Genomic DNA, 21,215 nt, shown 5'->3' on the forward strand with positions numbered 1-21,215 from the left:
TGGGTGTAAAATTGCAAGTCGATATCTAATAAATTGACAGTGGAGCATACTTAGGCACAAAAATTTGATTTTAAAAAGCTTCAGTTTTGCTTAGAACATTGCATCTGGTACAAGATCAATGTCCTCCATCTCCTGAGCAATTGAGGCAGGTTTATTATTTGCTGACCCAGTTACTTGTTGGATAAACCCTCGATAATATGAGCTTCATAACCTCTGGCTCATGTTTCAACAAAAACAGAATATTCAGCATTTATTATTCCCATCAGACACCAGATGGTGTCAAATAATTAACCAATTGCTTATCCCATCTTCCAGACTGAACATTCTTGATTCTCATCTTTGCATCACCACAGAATTTAGCTAGACTGCGTTTGTCCATGTCCTATTGGTCATGAGCATGGAACAAGTATTTGAGCCCCTGCTCAGATTCCTGTGGCAACCAACTTAATGTAGTTCGAGGATTTGAGAGCGCCTCCTCCAGACTTTGTCAAACAGCCAATTCTCAATCCCTGTTGCTATTTCTCCCAGAGCCCCTGGCATTGTGAGCAAGGTTTACACCACAAAAATCTGTTTCATTGCAAATCAACCATCATGAGTAGAAGATGGTGCCCCGATGGAAAATTTTCCCAGCTTTTGTTACCATTCTATGACTGCAAGGTTGGAATAAAAGGCAACTTTGGCATCTAACTGCTATGATCACATGTTTGTAACAGAGGTGCCTTCTGGTAAATGTGCGGGAACAATAATTATGTCTAGTGTGCAACCTCTGGCTCTACCTTTGAGGAGCAGGCCCATGGAAAAGTGGCCAAAAAGTTGAAGGATGGATAGTCACATGGCTCGTTTCCAAAACAACTCGCTTGCTTGAGTCAGTAGATCCAAGGAATGGATTAGAAGATTCATCAGTGATCTTCAGTGCACACATGCAGAGCTGAAAGTTCTGACTGGCTCTGAAAACTGTAACTTGAAAGCAAAGCTTTTTATTTTTTTTAAAAAAGCAAAAGAAAATGAAAAAATATAATCCAAATGCAGTGATCTTTTTTAAAAAAAATTATCTCAATGATTAACAAATTGGGAAGCTATTTTCAGTGAAGAGAATTCCTTTTTCCAATCATAAAGGAATGAAAATATTGTGAAGATGACAAGTTCGAGGAGGAGTCACGTGATGGAGTAGTGGCCGGACGGTGAACTCCAGCCCTCTCCAGAAAAGTCAGGAAAAACAAAGAAAAACACAAAGGCACAGAAATAAAAGTTACAGAAAAGTGAGTATAAAGGTGGAAAGAAGATGGCGACAAAAAAAGAAAAATCGAAAGCAACGGTAAGAAGAGAGGAAGAGAAGACAAAGGAGGAAAAAGGTGAAGGCCTTACCTGTCCGAAGAGGCCCACTGCGGAGAGAGAAACCCGCTCCCTCAGGTCGGTAAATAATGGACTACAAAAATGGCTCGCTGAGCCGAGTAAAAGTGCGCAACCACGCATGCGCGAAGTATCGCGCATGCGCGATGCGAATGAAAAAAAACACACCGACGGGAGGGGGGACCAGCTGGGGAATCGATCTCCACAGCTGGCAACGACAGCTGCAGAACACCTGCAGCAAGAAGAGACCACAGAAGACAATAGAAACAAGAAAGAAGAGGAGGAAAGGGCACCAAAGAAACAACAGATGGCCAACCCAGAGGAAGAAGAAGAGGAAGAGTACAGAGAAATAGAAGAAGAAAAGAAAGGCAAGGTAAAGGATATACTTGCTCTTATTAAAGGATACATGGAGTCATTTAAAGAATGGCAAACACAGGAATTTAAGGATTTAAGAAAAAGAATAAACAACACAGAAGAGAAAATAAATAAAATGGAGATGACCTTAACAGAAATGGGAAAGAAAATGGACAAGATGGAAGAGCGGGCAGTAGCAGCAGAAATGGAGGTAGAAGACTTAAAAAAGAAATTGGAGAAATCTAATAAAAAGCTAGAGACACAAGAACTACTAGCTCAAAAAATAGATACAATGGAAAACCATAACAGAAGAAATAACATAAAGATAGTGGGCCTTAAGGAAGATGAAGAAGGCAAGAATATGAGGGAGTTTATAAAAGAGTGGATCCCTAAGACCCTAGGATGTCCAGAACTACAGGATGAAATGGAAATAGAAAGGGCACATAGAGTATTGGCCTTTAAAACCACAACCACAACAAAAACCAAGATCTATTGTAGTAAAATTCCTAAGATATACTACAAGAGAAAAGGTACTGGAGAAGACAATGGAAAAAGTAAGAGAGGGCAACAAACCACTGGAGTATAAAGGGCAAAAAATCTTCATTTATCCAGATATAAGTTTTGAACTCCTAAAGAAGAGAAAAGAGTTCAATACAGCAAAGGCGATTTTATGGAAGAAAGGGTATAAATTTATACTAAAGCATCCAGCGGTATTGAAAATATTTATTCCAGGACAACAAAACAGACTATTCTCGGATCCAGAAGAAGCACGAAAATTTGCAGAACAATTACAAAAATAGACTGAGGGAGGAAGACGGGTAATGAGAGTTAAAATGATCACGATTGATATGTATGTGGGTAAAGACAAAAATAGACTGAGGGATGAAGACGGGTAATGAGAGTAAAAATGATCACGATTGATATGTATGCGGGTAAAGAGGTATAAGAGTGAATAGAGACAATGAGCATACATAAATGTATCTGTACTTAGAGGAAAATATAGATAGTATAGACAAGAATTAATAAGGGAAGGTAATGGAATAGAGAGAATAAGGAGGGAATTAAAAGAGTGACCTTTGTGACATATGAAAAGTGAAATCTTTTCTGGGGGAGGCGGGGTGGGGGGAAATAGCGGTCACTGCAAAATCAGTTGACGCTTGCGAGTGGATTCGCAAATCCAAATGGAGAGGGGAGATGTGGTTGTCCGACAAGGGATAAAGGACAACTCAGGAGGTGAAGGGGAGATTGGGGATAAATAAGATAGAAATAGGAGAATAAGGAAAATGTTGGATGTTGTCTTATAAAGAGTTGAAAATAAGAAAACAGAAATGGAAAAGGAGGAAAGGTAATGATGGAAAAACGGAAAGAGAAGATAAACAAAATATAAAAGGGCTACGCTGAACTATATGTCTTTAAATATTAATGGAATACATAACCAAATTAAAAGGAAGAAACTACTAAATTTAAATGAATAAATGTATTCCATTAGAAAAAATAACAGATAGGTTAAGAAATAATATTGAAATATTCGAGCAAGTATAGGAGCCTTACATTAAATACAATAGCGAAAACCTACCGGGGACAAACAGTACCTAAGTTGATGGAAGGAGAAGGAAAGAAAAGAATGGACTCAGTAGAATTTCTGGTATAATTTTGTTGAATGACAACATTGTCTGACTGGCTTAATGCAACCTAGATTGTATACCTAAAATGGATGAGGGGGGGGTGGGGGGTGGTTTGGGAGGAAAGGGGGGGGGGAGAAAAAGTCACTGTATATGTGTGAAAAAGAAATAGTGTATATCATGGCTAATGTGATTTATGGTGTGAAAAATAAAAAATTTAAAAAAAAAGATGACAAGTTCAAGGCATAAAGAAGATTATTATTTTTGGCAATTGTCTGAGAAGGGCCACATTCATCCAGTTTGTGACACCAAGACATCAAGCCATTAGATTAGCCAAAAGGCATCATGCATGAAAGTCTGCAGATGCTGTGATTGTACTTAGAAACACAAATGCTGGAGGAACTCAGCAGGTTTCACTGTGCCCATCGCAGGTAAAGATCCTCTTTGAAGAGCTCGGGTCTGAGATGTCAGTTACCAGTCTATATCATTACCTCCCATGGACGCTGGGAGACTTGTTTAATCATGAACACGACTCACCAAGAATCTCTCGAGATTCTGAGCAACTGGCTTATTTCAACTCTTCTTGGGGCCAGTTGTAATGAAGCAAAACTAACACTCCAGCTGCGATGAGCTCGCTTCAAACAAGTTTGCTAAAATTTTAAGCTTCCCAAGAGAGCTCAAAACCAAAGCCCTTCAGATTTCTGCTGACAATGCTAGTTGACTCTGCACCTATATTCAAATTAATAAACATAAATGCTATACTTTGTTAAAATCCCTGCACTTTATATTTTTCACAATGTCCACTGCAAATTTAGTTCTGAAAATCAATGGCTGCCTTCAGACCCCCACCACACTGATTACAACCTCTTCTCACTACTACCTTTGACATCCAGCACCTCTAGATTCAAGTGAAAACACATGCTGGAGGATCTCAGCAGGTCTCAGTGTCCAGAGGAGGTAAAGATGTATTACTGATGTTTTGAGCCTGAGCCCTTCCTCAAGGAATAAGCAAAGAACAGGAAGGTATAAAAATAAAGACCTGATGACTGGCTGGGGGGGAGGAGGCGAGACCAACAGAAGGTGTTCATGGGCTCTGATAAGATGAGAGGTGAGAATTTCTTTTGGCTCAGTGAAAGGAGTCAAGTCAAAGAGAAATAGCTGGGGGTGGGGTGGGAAGAGAAGGGAGGAAACAGAATGTTGATGTAAATGCCATCTAGTCAGAGGGTGCCCAGTCTGAAGAGGAGGTGGTTTCCAACCACCAGCACTCTCTTGAATATCCGCTTACTGCACTAATCACAAAAACATAACACTTTTTTTTTTGCCCAGTTGTAATTGAACATAATTTATAAGGATCTGAACAGAGGTCACTCACTGGTGTTCTTGCAGAGAACAGAAAAATTAGCAGAGTTGTGGGTAGTGAGGAAGGTTGTCCAAGGATTCATTTGGATGCAATGTGGGCAAAGAAATGGCAGGTTGATATCAACTTGGACAAGTACATCTGTGCTTTGTGTGTGTGGGGTGGGGTTCAAATATAATTTGTACTCTAGAACTTCGCTGCACTTTTTCTTCTGTGTGTGCTGGCCATCATTCTTCAGTGAGGAACGTGGAATGAATGAGGAGGCAGTCAATATTGAAGAGCTGTGCCAAATGCAGTTGATCCTGCAAATGAAACCTGCATTCCATGATCCTGCTGAGCTACATTTTGCAGACTTCACATTAATTTTGCATTTGTGAGAATGGACATGCAAGATCACTATTAAAATTCAATTTATGCTCTGTCTTCTAGCTGCCTGGTTGACTTCATTACAGCGTTTGCTGGCAGTGATTCAAGGTGCAGATTTGTGCCTTCATCACTCTGGCATTGAAGTACTGTTAATACTCGTAATTTTATTGGCCTGTACTAGAATTGGAAGACTCGATTCTCCCATTTCTATGGTGTAGTTGCATATAACACAAATCTTCAATCAATCTTAAATGCAACAACATCATCAATGCAGATAATTCCACAATTGAGATATTAACCAAGGGTAAATTGCTTTCTGTACTTGGGTTGGTAACTGAACTGTCGGGCAAGCCTTAAAATGTGTCAAATTGCAGGATCAGTTCATGTGAAAAGCAGCAGCTTACATTGTGTGTAATACCTAGTGTCGCTGAGAATATTCTCCCAGAATCACAGTGCGGCTTTCGCGCAAACAGAGGAACCACTGACATGGTCTTTGCCCTCAGACAGCTCCAAGAAAAGTGCAGAGAACAAAACAAAGGACTCTACATCACCTTTGTTGACCTCACCAAAGCCTTCGACACCGTGAGCAGGAAAGGGCTTTGGCAAATACTAGAGCGCATCGGATGTCCCCCAAAGTTCCTCAACATGATTATCCAACTGCACGAAAACCAACAAGGTCGGGTCAGATACAGCAATGAGCTCTCTGAACCCTTCTCCATTAACAATGGCGTGAAGCAAGGCTGTGTTCTCGCACCAACCCTCTTTTCAATCTTCTTCAGCATGATGCTGAACCAAGCCATGAAAGACCCCAACAATGAAGACGCTGTTTACATCCGGTACCGCACGGATGGCAGTCTCTTCAATCTGAGGCGCCTGCAAGCTCACACCAAGACACAAGAGAAACTTGTCCGTGAACTACTCTTTGCAGATGATGCCGCTTTAGTTGCCCATTCAGAGCCAGCTCTTCAGCGCTTGACGTCCTGCTTTGCGGAAACTGCCAAAATGTTTGGCCTGGAAGTCAGCCTGAAGAAAACTGAGGTCCTCCATCAGCCAGCTCCCCACCATGACTACCAGCCCCCCCACATCTCCATCGGGCACACAAAACTCAAAACGGTCAACCAGTTTACCTATCTCGGCTGCACCATTTCATCAGATGCAAGGATCGACAATGAGATAGACAACAGACTCGCCAAGGCAAATAGCGCCTTTGGAAGACTACACAAAAGAGTCTGGAAAAACAACCAACTGAAAAACCTCACAAAGATAAGCGTATACAGAGCCGTTGTCATACCCACACTCCTGTTCGGCTCCGAATCATGGGTCCTCTACCGGCACCACCTACGGCTCCTAGAACGCTTCCACCAGCGTTGTCTCCGCTCCATCCTCAACATCCATTGGAGCGCTCACACCCCTAACGTCGAGGTACTCGAGATGGCAGAGGTCGACAGCATCGAGTCCACGCTGCTGAAGATCCAGCTGCGCTGGATGGGTCACGTCTCCAGAATGGAGGACCATCGCCTTCCCAAGATCGTATTATATGGCGAGCTCTCCACTGGCCACCGTGACAGAGGTGCACCAAAGAAAAGGTACAAGGACTGCCTAAAGAAATCTCTTGGTGCCTGCCACATTGACCACCGCCAGTGGGCTGATAACGCCTCAAACCGTGCATCTTGGCGCCTCACAGTTTGGCGGGCAGCAGCCTCCTTTGAAGAAGACCGCAGAGCCCACCTCACTGACAAAAGGCAAAGGAGGAAAAACCCAACACCCAACCCCAACCAACCAATTTTCCCTTGCAACCGCTGCAATCGTGTCTGCATGTCCCGCATCGGACTGGTCAGCCACAAACGAGCCTGCAGCTGACGTGGACTTTTTACCCCCTCCATAAATCTTCGTCCGCGAAGCCAAGCCAAAGAAGAAACATTGTGTGTTGCTTACTCCTTGTACTAATAGCAAGGTGTGATTCATGTTATAATGAGTTAGGAAGCCCAGAATAACCCCACTGCTTTCCTTTGGAAATAACTGGTGAAGATTTCGTCTGAGACAGCACGCAAGGTTTCTTGGTGAGGAGTAATGCCAAAATAACAGGTGCATGTCTTGTTCTGATCTGTCTCAAAGTTGCACAAAAGGACAGTACCAAGAAGGATTTTAGTTGCGCTCTTGGAATGGGGTTTCAAGACACATCATTAAACCGGTGGTGTGACCAAGATTTGTTCTCTGTGGTCCTTTGAAGAATTGTAAAGGTTGCAAATATTTTTGTCCTTTTTAATTCTGCCAATAGCGTCACTGGAGTCTTTATTCTTAACCAATTACTTTAAACAAGCTTCTAGTGCCCTAGTTCTATAGTCCAATCCAGGGACATGTTGGTTTTATTGGGTTTGGTGCAGAATTTGTCTGTGGGGTGGATAGATGGTCCTGGGATGGTTGGGACTGTGTGGTCTAATCGGGGAAATGGCCTGGATTTGGGGAAATGGCCTGGATTTGGGGAAATGGCCTGGATTTGGGGAAATGGCCTGGATTCGGGGAAATGGCCTGGATTCGGGGAAATGGCCTGGATTCGGGGAAATGGCCTGGATTCGGGGAAATGGCCTGGATTCGGGGAAATGGCCTGGATTCGGGGAAATGGCCTGGATTCGGGGAAATGGCCTGGATTCGGGGAAATGGCCTGGATTCGGGGAAATGGCCTGGATTCGGGGAAATGGCCTGGATTCGGGGAAATGGCCTGGATTCGGGGAAATGGCCTGGATTCGGGGAAATGGCCTGGATTCGGGGAAATGGCCTGGATTCGGGGAAATGGCCTGGATTCGGGGAAATGGCCTGGATTCGGGGAAATGGCCTGGATTCGGGGAAATGGCCTGGATTCGGGGAAATATATTGGCCTGGATTCGGGGAAATATATTGGCCTGGATTCGGGGAAATATATTGGCCTGGATTCGGGGAAATATATTGGCCTGGATTCGGGGAAATATATTGGCCTGGATTCGGGGAAATATATTGGCCTGGATTCGGGGAAATATATTGGCCTGGATTCGGGGAAATATATTGGCCTGGATTCGGGGAAATATATTGGCCTGGATTCGGGGAAATATATTGGCCTGGATTCGGGGAAATATATTGGCCTGGATTCGGGGAAATATATTGGCCTGGATTCGGGGAAATATATTGGCCTGGATTCGGGGAAATATATTGGCCTGGATTCGGGGAAATATATTGGCCTGGATTCGGGGAAATATATTGGCCTGGATTCGGGGAAATATATTGGCCTGGATTCGGGGAAATATATTGGCCTGGATTCGGGGAAATATATTGGCCTGGATTCGGGGAAATATATTGGCCTGGATTCGGGGAAATATATTGGCCTGGATTCGGGGAAATATATTGGCCTGGATTCGGGGAAATATATTGGCCTGGATTCGGGGAAATATATTGGCCTGGATTCGGGGAAATATATTGGCCTGGATTCGGGGAAATATATTGGCCTGGATTCGGGGAAATATATTGGCCTGGATTCGGGGAAATATATTGGCCTGGATTCGGGGAAATATATTGGCCTGGATTCGGGGAAATATATTGGCCTGGATTCGGGGAAATATATTGGCCTGGATTCGGGGAAATATATTGGCCTGGATTCGGGGAAATATATTGGCCTGGATTCGGGGAAATATATTGGCCTGGATTCGGGGAAATATATTGGCCTGGATTCGGGGAAATATATTGGCCTGGATTCGGGGAAATATATTGGCCTGGATTCGGGGAAATATATTGGCCTGGATTCGGGGAAATATATTGGCCTGGATTCGGGGAAATATATTGGCCTGGATTCGGGGAAATATATTGGCCTGGATTCGGGGAAATATATTGGCCTGGATTCGGGGAAATATATTGGCCTGGATTCGGGGAAATATATTGGCCTGGATTCGGGGAAATATATTGGCCTGGATTCGGGGAAATATATTGGCCTGGATTCGGGGAAATATATTGGCCTGGATTCGGGGAAATATATTGGCCTGGATTCGGGGAAATATATTGGCCTGGATTCGGGGAAATATATTGGCCTGGATTCGGGGAAATATATTGGCCTGGATTCGGGGAAATATATTGGCCTGGATTCGGGGAAATATATTGGCCTGGATTCGGGGAAATATATTGGCCTGGATTCGGGGAAATATATTGGCCTGGATTCGGGGAAATATATTGGCCTGGATTCGGGGAAATATATTGGCCTGGATTCGGGGAAATATATTGGCCTGGATTCGGGGAAATATATTGGCCTGGATTCGGGGAAATATATTGGCCTGGATTCGGGGAAATATATTGGCCTGGATTCGGGGAAATATATTGGCCTGGATTCGGGGAAATATATTGGCCTGGATTCGGGGAAATATATTGGCCTGGATTCGGGGAAATATATTGGCCTGGATTCGGGGAAATATATTGGCCTGGATTCGGGGAAATATATTGGCCTGGATTCGGGGAAATATATTGGCCTGGATTCGGGGAAATATATTGGCCTGGATTCGGGGAAATATATTGGCCTGGATTCGGGGAAATATATTGGCCTGGATTCGGGGAAATATATTGGCCTGGATTCGGGGAAATATATTGGCCTGGATTCGGGGAAATATATTGGCCTGGATTCGGGGAAATATATTGGCCTGGATTCGGGGAAATATATTGGCCTGGATTCGGGGAAATATATTGGCCTGGATTCGGGGAAATATATTGGCCTGGATTCGGGGAAATATATTGGCCTGGATTCGGGGAAATATATTGGCCTGGATTCGGGGAAATATATTGGCCTGGATTCGGGGAAATATATTGGCCTGGATTCGGGGAAATATATTGGCCTGGATTCGGGGAAATATATTGGCCTGGATTCGGGGAAATATATTGGCCTGGATTCGGGGAAATATATTGGCCTGGATTCGGGGAAATATATTGGCCTGGATTCGGGGAAATATATTGGCCTGGATTCGGGGAAATATATTGGCCTGGATTCGGGGAAATATATTGGCCTGGATTCGGGGAAATATATTGGCCTGGATTCGGGGAAATATATTGGCCTGGATTCGGGGAAATATATTGGCCTGGATTCGGGGAAATATATTGGCCTGGATTCGGGGAAATATATTGGCCTGGATTCGGGGAAATATATTGGCCTGGATTCGGGGAAATATATTGGCCTGGATTCGGGGAAATATATTGGCCTGGATTCGGGGAAATATATTGGCCTGGATTCGGGGAAATATATTGGCCTGGATTCGGGGAAATATATTGGCCTGGATTCGGGGAAATATATTGGCCTGGATTCGGGGAAATATATTGGCCTGGATTCGGGGAAATATATTGGCCTGGATTCGGGGAAATATATTGGCCTGGATTCGGGGAAATATATTGGCCTGGATTCGGGGAAATATATTGGCCTGGATTCGGGGAAATATATTGGCCTGGATTCGGGGAAATATATTGGCCTGGATTCGGGGAAATATATTGGCCTGGATTCGGGGAAATATATTGGCCTGGATTCGGGGAAATATATTGGCCTGGATTCGGGGAAATATATTGGCCTGGATTCGGGGAAATATATTGGCCTGGATTCGGGGAAATATATTGGCCTGGATTCGGGGAAATATATTGGCCTGGATTCGGGGAAATATATTGGCCTGGATTCGGGGAAATATATTGGCCTGGATTCGGGGAAATATATTGGCCTGGATTCGGGGAAATATATTGGCCTGGATTCGGGGAAATATATTGGCCTGGATTCGGGGAAATATATTGGCCTGGATTCGGGGAAATATATTGGCCTGGATTCGGGGAAATATATTGGCCTGGATTCGGGGAAATATATTGGCCTGGATTCGGGGAAATATATTGGCCTGGATTCGGGGAAATATATTGGCCTGGATTCGGGGAAATATATTGGCCTGGATTCGGGGAAATATATTGGCCTGGATTCGGGGAAATATATTGGCCTGGATTCGGGGAAATATATTGGCCTGGATTCGGGGAAATATATTGGCCTGGATTCGGGGAAATATATTGGCCTGGATTCGGGGAAATATATTGGCCTGGATTCGGGGAAATATATTGGCCTGGATTCGGGGAAATATATTGGCCTGGATTCGGGGAAATATATTGGCCTGGATTCGGGGAAATTGGTTGTCTGACAGGAGGAAGAGAGTCGGGATAAATGGGAGTTTTTCAGATTGGCGGAGAGTGGTAAGTGGGGTGCCGCAGGGGTCAGTGTTAGGCCCACAACTGTTCATCATTTACATTGATGACTCGGAGGAGGGGACAAAATGTGGTGTAGCTAAGTTTGCAGATGACACCAAATTGAGTGGAAGAGAAAATTGTAATGAGGATGTGGAGAGTCTGCAGAGGGATATAGTTAAGCTGGATGAGTGGGCAAAGGTCTGGCAGATGGAGTACAATGTTAGTAAGTGTGAGGTTATTCACTTTGGCAAGAAAAATAAAAGAGCTGAATATTATTTAAAGGGTGAAAAACTACAGCATGCTGTTGTGCAGAGGGACTTGGGAGTGCTTGTGCATGAATCGCAAAAAGTTAGGTTGCAGGTGCAGCAGGTTATTAAGAAGGCAAATGGAATGTTGGCCTTCATCGCTAGAGGAATTGAATTCAGGAGTAGGGAGGTAATGTTGCAACTGTATAAGGTACTGGTGAGACCGCACCTGGAGTACAGAGTCCAGTTCTGGTCTCCATATTTGAGGAAGGATAGACTGGCTTTGGAGACGGTCCAGAGGAGGTTTACTAGCTTGATCCCTGGGATGAAGGGGTTGACTTAGGATGAAAGATTAAATAATCGAGGATTGTATTCGCTCGAGTTCAGAAGAATGAGAGGAGATCTTATAGAAAGGTATAGGATTATGAAGGGTATGGATAGGATAGATGTAGGAAGGTTTTTTTGAGCTGGCCGGGGAAACTAAAACGAGAGGACACAGTCTCAAGATTCGGGGGAGTAGATTTAGGACAGTGATGAGGAAAAATAGTTTTTCCCAGAGAGTAGTGAATGTTTGGATTTCTCTAACCAGGGAAGTGGTTGAGGCTGCCTCATTAAACATATTTAAAATTCGGTTAGATAAATTTTTACATGATAGAGGAATTAGTGGATATGGGGAGAAGGCAGGTAGGTGGAGTTAGGTCATAAATTGGATCAGCCATGATTGTATTGAATGGCGGAGCAGGCTCGATGGGCCATTTTTGGCCTACTCCTGTTCCTACTTCCGATGTTCCTATGGTTAAGAGTGCACAATCTTTTGGCCTGCAATTTGAAGAGGGGCTTGAACTTGTTTCATAAAATGTGAAATTTGGTTTGAAATTTTGTGCTCTTGCTGTATGAGAATTTCTTGTGCCTTCATCACTCTGGCATTGAAGTACAGTTAATACTCGTAATTTCTGAGAATGACAATTTCTGGAACTGTAGCTATAGATCTGTGACAAAAGATTTGGGAAGAAGGCTTTTGTACATTGGTTGCAGGGAGTTTCCAACAGTTAAAGTAACGAATTCCAGATCAAACTTCTTTCTAGTCTTCAGCAATCCCTTGATCCTGGTTAATTTGATGAAATGGGGTGAGAAAAACAGCTTTATAAAACACTGCATTCAAATATTTTCTCTTCATTGTCCTGAAAACTGGATCAAGAAACCCCTTGAACAAGAGGGGCTTGTGATCACCAAAATAGCTGAAGTAATCTGCCAAGTTTTAGTTTTTCACATTCAGCACTTCTATTTTGCTTTGCTTTCCATAATTTTTACATTTCCTTCTCAAGTATTAAAGATGAGTTTGGATGTATTTGGCCAAAAGTAGTTTAAATGACTTTGACCACAATAGATAAAATATCCAGCATCTGCTGATGCAAGGAGAGAGGAAGAAATTTATTTATTCAAAAAATGACCCAAATATCCCATTGTGACTCAACATCTTGTGTTTAAAGCTTGCTATAAATGTAAATCACTCTCTCACTCACCATTCTGTACCCATAGCAACTTGCTGATCACCTGCAGTTTGGTGGCTAGTTTTGGTTTGACGTTTGACCCCTGACAAGGAAGCATTTCTGCAGAACTGCCGAGTGACCACCTATAGAACAGGCCAAAGGCTAGAGCTGATAGCTTATGTGAATGGTTCGAAGCGTGGTATAACAGCTGTGCCCTCAAGAAAGTTATGGCAACATGAAATGTAACAGTGATCGAAAGTAGGTGTGTTGGAAAATCTTGCATTCTGTTCAGGAAGAGATAAGACTCACTGATAATCAGATGAAGCAGGTTTAGAATTGAGTACAGGTCACTTAAATTCTTTCTCCAGTTGAAAGCTCTACATTTAATAGTTAAATGACTAAAAGTGGAGAACGGTCCAATTGGTACATAAATTGCATGTGATTGCTTTTACCAGAATGCTGGAAATGTCCGGGCAACATGTGCTGTCTCAATGTCAGGAGGTGGAGAAAAAAAAAATTTTTTAAAAGATTGCTCAATTTGAAATATGCGCTAACAAATGGACTTGTCCTTCCAGGTTGTCTGTGTGTGAGAAGTAGCCCATTTTCATTTAAAAAAACATTTACAGCCTGTCCTATTGATAATCTCTTTTTCCCCCCACCCCCCAACTTCCTGGAAGCTGCTTTCAACCAAAGCTCTTGGACATCAGTACATGCAAAATTTTGACATAAACCACATTAACAGATCTTTCTGGACCACTGCCCCATACCCCAATTAAACTGCAGCCTCCATTTTTTTCTTTTGAAGGGTGGGAAGGCACCAACTGCAGCATCCAGAGGAAACCCTCACAGACACTGGGAGAAAGTACAAACTCGTGACAAATGGCGCCAGATTTGAATCTGGTCGCAAGCACTGTTATAGCATTGCTTTAATCATACCGCCCTTGTGCTAACATAAGTGTATTGTGGGGTATGCAGTTCCCAGTACAGGAATTTGTGTCCATCACTTAACAGCAATGATTTTGCAGTTGGAGAGTGAATCATCGAATGATCAAATTAACGTAGTGAGCGTAGTGAAAGTTAGAGTTGATGCTGCTTTTGCTTTGTGTTGGGTCCAGGCGTTTGGGAGTTATTCAATGTGTGCCACAGTGCTAACATCTCAAGAACATTTTGGGGTTAAAAAAAATGGATGCTGAAACCTGACATTGGGGCCATTATTGTGATGCAGAGTTTATTGTCATATGTACTTGGGCACTAAAATCCTTGCTGCAGCTGAACAGGTACCCTGTCCACAAAAAGACAGCAAGAATATACCTGAAAAGGAGATGAATACAAAAGTTAAATTGTGTTCAGTGAAGAAAAAATGGTGTAACATTTTAGTGATTCGTGTTGTAAATGAAGGTTCAAAGGGACTGATTGTGTTGAAAACAAAATGTTCTTGAACCTCAAGGTGTTGGACTTCAATCTACTATACATTCTTCCCAAAGATAGCAGTGAGATAGCAGTGTGGGATGTGTTCTTCGTGATGGTTGTCTGTGTTTAGGTAGCCATCAACTTCAGGACCCAAATTTGCATTTGGCATTTTGAAAACTATCAAGTGTAGGGTTTTTTAACGAAATGTAGCATTTGTTTGTGTTCAGTAATTTTGATGCTTGTGCAGAGCAGACCAGCATTGTCAGCAGAAATCTGAAAGGTTTCGGTTTAAAGCTATTGTGGGCAAATTTTAGCAAACTTGCTTGCGGTCACCTCATCTCAGCTGGATTGTTGGTTTAGTTTCATTACAAATGGCCCAAAAAGAGTCGAAATTAGCCACAGCTGCTCTGAATCTCCAGTGATCTTTGCTGGTAAGTTTGCATTGGAGGAAGATGGCCTTTTTGCTGATGTGATGGGTTGATTTCTTGGTGTCAAACTGGGTGAATTTGGTCCCTTTTAGCGGAAAGGCGATTGCCAAAAATATTAAACTTTTTCCATGCTGGTTTCACAATATTTTCGTTTCCTATAATAAAGGAACAGAGAAAATTGCTGGCCAGAATTCTTGTTACTAAAAGTAAAATGCATTTGCTTCTCAAAGTGAATAATGTGTATCCAGAACTGGTGTTTTTTTGCATTATTTGGATTAAAGGTTTCCATTTTCTTTTGTGTTCCTGTTTTTTTTCCCATTTGCAACTATATTTTTGGGTAGTTTTCTGAGCCAGTGAGAACTTTGAGAAGTGCTTGTGTGCATTGAAGATCCTTAATCATGATTTTTCTAATCAATGGTTATCTTTTTTCCCCATTCACATGCCACCCTGACTAATCACAGCAATGACATCCTTTGACCTTGGACCTCTGTGGTTCGAAAGGAATTACTTAAGGTGGCCTGTGAGGGGAGGGTGGGGGTGGTAAAAAGATTGAGAATCACTGTTCTAATCTACTTTTTTGATTCAAATGAATTAAGTGAGTTCAGAAACATCTGTTTTGTAAATGAGCATGTGACTGTCCATCCTCCAGTTTCATGATCACCTGTGATGATTGATTTGCAATGGGCATTATGTGGACGTGTGCAGTCTGGCTGAATTTGGTGGTGATTCAAAGATAAGATAGTTGACAACAATTTTCAGTCTCCCAAGTCCCTTCCTTTCTTATAGCATTTTATCTTTGTTTACAAATTGCTCCCTGACCATACCTCTTCCTGTAATCACATCCAGTCTGACAGTGAACTACTCCATTCTTGGAGTCACTTAGCAGCCCCCCCCCCCCCCCCCCCCAACAACCACCAGCTTGAGATGCTCAAATTGCATCCAACTCCTTTGAAAACTGCAACAACTCAGGTAAAGTTTGATTCTCTATCCTTTATCCTTGTATCTGGCCCAAGATGAAAATCTTGATTTGATTCAACACATTTGTGAAATGCCTGAAGCCATTTTCAGTATTGTTGACTTGCTTTTCGACTCGTCAAATGGTCCAACTGGTTTCATGCAGTGTTCATGACGTGCATGGCTATCTTCTGACCTATGCATAAAACACTGCCTCTCCACCCTCCAGCCACAATATTAATAGACAAGGTATTTTGGGTCTTGACGCAGAAGTGCATGGCCACCTCCTGTTCCCAGTCTAAGCAACATCGCAATCTGCGTGCATCTAAATAACTTCAGTGAAATTGTATGTAAACGTGTGTGGTGTGATAATTAGTCATGGATATGAATACCAGTTCAAATTGGAGTATTTTCTATACTGTATGTGCAATACTTTAGCTGCAGTTATGAGTTTGAGCCTTGTAAACAAATTGGTACTTTTTTGACCACATAAAAGATTGGACTTTGGCTGAGTGCTTTGGGACATCGGGTCATGAAGGGCATAAATGCAAACAAATTTTGTGTTCGTACAGCTGTATCCTCTGGTTTCACAAGCCAATGAAATGATAAATATAAAGTATAAATTTTGAGCACTGTTTTGAAGACAAATATTTTAGAGTGGTAGGTGTCTTGAGCAGGCTGTAAGGAGTGATAGAATCAGATACAAGAGTAGTATTTCAGATGCCTTCGGATAGACATGTGAAAGAAATTGTCCCTTTAGTCTGGAGGGTTGTTTCTTAGCTCTGCGTAAGGGGGATAAGGAATGTGACCAGGAAAGGATGGGTCATTTAATGCCTTGGTATATTTCCTGAGACTGGGAGATAGAGAGATATCTCTATCTGGGGCAAGCAGCAGATATTTAGCTTGATTGTTTTTACAAATGTATTTTGCACGTCAGTTTCGAGAGTAATACGACTTTTAAAGTGACACTGAAGCATGTATTTCAGTGCATAAAGCCGTCTATAAGGTACTTCATGTTAAATTCAGTTAAAGGAAAGGACCTGACCACGTTTTGTGCTTCTTGCTGGTTTAAATTGGAGACTTGGTGAAAGGTGGCTCAAATTTTTCAGTTGAGTGGTCATTTTACAAAAAATGGGGAAGATTGTATTCTTGTGCATGGATCCTCTGGACTCTCACTCCAACTGATGTGATAAGGATTGGAGTTGATCTTGGTGCCAAATCTCCACCTGAAGCATTGCTGCTCCAAAGATGTTAGGATCCACGGGTTGCCCTTCTGATCTTGCCCCACTTTTAAACTATCACAGGAGAGCAATTTGACACTTCTGTATTCTTTTAGCAATAATGCATTGAAATTGAAGTCCACACAATGCAGATTTTTTTTTTCCTCTTGCTACTTTTGCTCTCCCTTTCCGGTAGCTTGCCGAGCTCGTGACCCAAATTGAAATCTTGTATGTGCATTACATCAAATAAGGAGTCATAATTCCTGGCCAGAAAACTTGTCTGAAGCTTCCAAGAAAGAATGTATTTGATGCAAGTTGGCTGCACACTTTTCCTGTGCAAAAACTAGTTCACAATTATCCAGAGCGAAATTGTTTTGGAATCTTGAGATGTAACTACAAGGTACTGCAAAATACAAATGATAGGGATTCCATATTCTATCTTGTTAAAGATTTTTGCATGGCTCCCAGCAATTAACGAGGAAGTTTTTTAGGAAAATCTTCTGAAGCAATCTCTTGATAGAAATCATGTTTTCTGTTGCAATTGTGCAGGCAGTGTTCGAGTCCAGCTATTTTAGATTGGAGTGGGAGCAGACCATGCAGCATTTGTGGAAAGGAAAAGCATTCACATTTTAGACTTCAAATATTAACTGTTTCTTTCCAGCAATGCTTCACGACCTGCTGTTTCCAGTGCAGTCAAACCCCTGTTATATGGAATTGCAGCAACTTCGAGCAACCAGCAAAAATTTTTTTTAAAGGAAAATAAATAAATAAATAAATGAATAAATAGATGAATAGAACCGAGAATTCTTAGAATTGTAAATGTTCTCAAAAGTGACACAAACCTTTGAAGATGGGAGCAAATCTTCAGCCAGCGGAGGGCCTTGGTCAGGCTTTGCATGTAGCGGCTGTTTGAATAAAGCTGGGTGAAACAGCAATGGCATCGCCCAGGATGAAGATGCCGCTCGCCATTGGGTGACTCTTAAAATATCTCCTTATCCCTGCTTTGTAAGAAACTTGGAACATTGCAGCACAGAAAAGAGTTTTATCTTTATTTAGTATATTATTTAGTAAATTAGTCAGACTTTATCCCTTATGTTATTGTTTGTCTTTCATGCGGCTCATAGAAGGGGAGGAACCTGCAGATGCAGTGACAGTTAAATGTTTTCAAAGAATGTGACTGAAAATAAAGTAATATGCTTTAAGGTTTATATATTCAGGTAAATGAAGTTTGTTCAGTAAGCACTGGAGAAACTCAACAGGTCAAAACAGCGTCCTTTATAGCGTAAAGATAAATAACCAACATTTCTTGGTTGGGCCCTTGATCAGAATATTTTAGAGAACACTATGGAATTTTTGTCTTTTAAAATGCTTGATTCTTAATGAAGGTATTCATTGGACATTGTAAGTTGGTCCCAAGCAACCGAAAAATTCACTCAGTCGACATTGACAGTCCCAATCCCCATAGTTGCCGGATACCAGGTGTTTTGATGCATCTTGTTGTTGATTTCAAATTTACAGCATCTGCCATTTGTTCTCTTAATTTTAAAATATCTCTGCAGTAAATGTCTCCGTGCACAAGCTAACAGGATGTCTGGCGATCCAGGATGTTTGTTCAAACCAGTGGAAGGGATGGTGGAAAGAGGCTGCCCAAGGGAAATTCAATTTAAAATGCCATTATCTCTCCCAGTGAGGCTGACATTACACATAGCAGAGAATTCCAAGATTTTCATTTTCCATTTTTTTCCAGATGGTTGCTTCAGTGGCTGCCAGGTTTGAGTCTGTAACTGGAGTGTATTTGATGTTTGCATATGTATGAAATTAAGATCCAATCACTGCCAATGCATGTTCAGGTCCAGTTCGGCTGGTGGGTTGTCATCCTCTGAAATGAGGAATCGGAGTCTCTTCCTGTGTGCTTGCGGTTATTTGGAGGTGGTCAGCCTGCTGCCTTGAAGCACAATTTTGATCGGGAGTTTCAGCACCGAAAATTGCAATTTGAAGAGTTAACTACGAACACAACTCTTGAATACAAGGGTCAGCTGTAATGTTTGATCCTGTCCCAAACCTTTAATTTTCGTAGACCACTGAGAATGGTGAGACCAGCGGAATCCGAACTCAGCTAATGTGCGACTTGAACAGTTTAATCATTGGACCCAGTGTGTGTATGTTTCCAATATCTTTGATCAGCAGAAAATTTGTCATATATCTGCACCGTTCCCAGAGATGCACCACTTCAGTGGTAAAAGCAAGAAAGAATAAACTTTTATCCTGGACTTCATTGTTGATTTTTATTTTAAATATTTTGATCTCTCATTGAACTTGAGCATCTTCCCTTTTCTATTATACTGGAGTTGAGCTGGTCTTGTCTCTACATTCCATCTTTAACTCTGAAAATTCTTGGCTGCCTGGTGCCTCGACTAGTTTCAGTTGCCAGGATTTAAGAAAAATCGTGCATGAGTTGCAGGATATTTCATCGCACAGTAACACATTTTTGTGTGCGACTTTGGAAATCTTGACTATTAGATCTTCATTGCATTTTCACAAAGTCCTTAAATCTTTGCAAATTTTATTTTTTTTAATAAATGTTTTTGGATTGGATGCCTTTTTGGTTCTTGGGGGAATTTAATATGTAATAAATAGCTCCCAAAGAATTATCACATGGAATTCTATATATTTCTCCTTGATGCTACAAAGGCATTACTAATGGGACTGGTGACATGATCTTTCGGGGGGGGGGGGGGGGGGGGTAAGAGGCATAGTTGTTGTAGTTGTAAATATCTTTACCTTCAGATTTATTGTTAGAGCTCATAGACATGACACAACCCTGAAATTCTTTTTCCTGTGGCCTTGACACTTGTGGCTTCTAATTGGTCTCCTTTTCTGCTTATTATCAAATTGAAACCTACACTTTATCATTCTCTCTGCTGACTAATGTGTTTTGTAGCAGTAGGTCATGAGGTTCCAGACTCACTAGATGGATGAATAAAGTGTTTAATCTATTAAAACTAGCATTACTTATCTGAATCGCATCTAAGGTGAGCATCTAGATTTTATTCTTTATCTCACAACATTTAATTAATCAAAACCCATTTTCCAAGCTATCTTTATCCAAGTAATGCAAATGACCACTCTGGAAGAATTAGTAACTTAAGTATTCCTGAATTGTTTTGACCATTTGGTTTTGTACGGTGAGAAGTCTGTCCTTTGTGTTGTCCTTAAGGTTGGGTCTGTTTGTCACCTGCTGACTTGTAACATTGTGTGTGTGTACATATGTTATAGGCATGACATTGTATTTTAATTGCTTGTGGATACCTTCCTGACCAAGAATATTTTGCAAATATTGAACAAACAGGACAAGTTGGCCCTTGTCATCATATTTGCACTAATTGCTTTGGTAATATGTACCTTATGGAAGAGTTTTTGCTTAATTTGTAAATTTGTGACATTGGATCCGAATATAATTGGTGATGTTGCTAGAGGTTCTGTAATGGCAGTTTTGTTGCTGATGTAGACCTAGGGGTGTGGGGAGATGGTGCTCGTTCGCAGGGTCCCAATGCTGACTACTCCATACAGACTTTAAAAGGCCTGTTCAAGGAGCCAATGGTGTGAGCAAGATTGCAGCGGCTGTGCTGGCATCAGCCTTGAGCAGTTGCAGACTCTGGGGGAGCAGCAGATCAGTACAAGGCACCAAAATCAGAACTCCCCCCACTCCTTGAGAAGAAGCAGAGGAGAAGACCCGACATGGAATGTAACCACTGCAGCAGACCGTCGAGGGGCTTGGTAGTTAAAGAACCTGCACCGGCTGTGGCCAACTTGGGGACAGGGGGCCCATGCAGACAGTTAGACACTGGCTCATGGGAACCATGGATCAGAACTGAGATTTACGAGGGGATGAGTGCAAGAATGGCTCCCAAAGGGCCTTGTGCTCAAGGTTTCCTCTGGAGTTGAGGGTTGCCAACGAATTGAAAAGGAATCTGTGTGGCTGCAGAGGTTATGGGAGTGCTGGAGGCGAATCCATGGCACTCAGGATCTCTCTTACTGTATTGAGCACTAGTCAGTACTAAAGGCATCTCCATCTTTCAACAGACAAAGGAAATATTGTGTAATTTAAAATTTGGATATGTTGCATGGTAACAGGCCCTTCTAGCCCACGAGCCCATGCTGCCAAATAACCTACAACCCCTGTAAATTTTTGAATAATATTATTTT

General features: G+C 42.1%; 1 protein-coding gene across 6 annotated transcripts in view; it reads left to right on the forward strand.

Annotated features, from left to right (window-relative positions):
- The window catches only part of spsb1 (splA/ryanodine receptor domain and SOCS box containing 1), a 60,355-nt gene that overhangs the window by 18,260 nt on the left and 20,880 nt on the right, over positions 1-21,215 (forward strand). The window contains exon 1 of one of the 6 annotated variants that reach the window (XM_069918408.1): positions 13,056-13,259. The exons of 4 other annotated variants lie outside the window; for them this stretch is intronic. The gene's annotated coding sequence lies outside the window, so the exon portion shown is untranslated. Of the gene's footprint in view, positions 1-13,055; positions 13,260-21,215 lie in introns of those variants that run through there. One more of the 6 variants, XM_069918409.1, reaches the window with a different exon arrangement.

This window comes from Narcine bancroftii, chromosome 2 (assembly GCF_036971445.1).
Source record: "Narcine bancroftii isolate sNarBan1 chromosome 2, sNarBan1.hap1, whole genome shotgun sequence".
NCBI lineage: Eukaryota > Metazoa > Chordata > Chondrichthyes > Torpediniformes > Narcinidae > Narcine > Narcine bancroftii.